Source organism: Anneissia japonica, unplaced genomic scaffold (assembly GCF_011630105.1).
Source record: "Anneissia japonica isolate Jap-2015-1 unplaced genomic scaffold, ASM1163010v1 scaffold1826_len1998817_cov189, whole genome shotgun sequence".
NCBI classification, from domain to species: domain Eukaryota; kingdom Metazoa; phylum Echinodermata; class Crinoidea; order Comatulida; family Comatulidae; genus Anneissia; species Anneissia japonica.
This window is the reverse complement of record NW_022742159.1, coordinates 1573881-1574135: the sequence shown is the minus strand read 5'-3', so window position 1 is coordinate 1574135 and position 255 is coordinate 1573881. Positions and strand designations below refer to the sequence as shown.

Below are 255 nucleotides of genomic sequence, written 5' to 3'. Positions count from 1 at the left end.
ACGTTCTTTAAACTATCTGAATAGTAATATGGAGAATTTTCAAATTTTAACAGACACGCACGTCACCATGTGTGCGTGTACAGTAATAGCACACGAAATTAAACATTGTCAAGTGTATTTAAAACCGTCTGTTAGTCGGTATTGCCACACGAACTTTCACTCTGTTCTATTTGTGTACATCTTTTAAGAATGAGAGATAAAAGGGCTCCAAAAATTCATTCTTTTTGACCATGATGACGTGATCAAAATGAAAAT

General features: G+C 34.1%; 1 protein-coding gene across 1 annotated transcript in view; it reads left to right on the top strand.

Moving 5' to 3' along the window:
- Positions 1 to 255, top strand: part of LOC117119056 — a 33221-nt gene that overhangs the window by 686 nt on the left and 32280 nt on the right. The window lies entirely within an intron of this gene.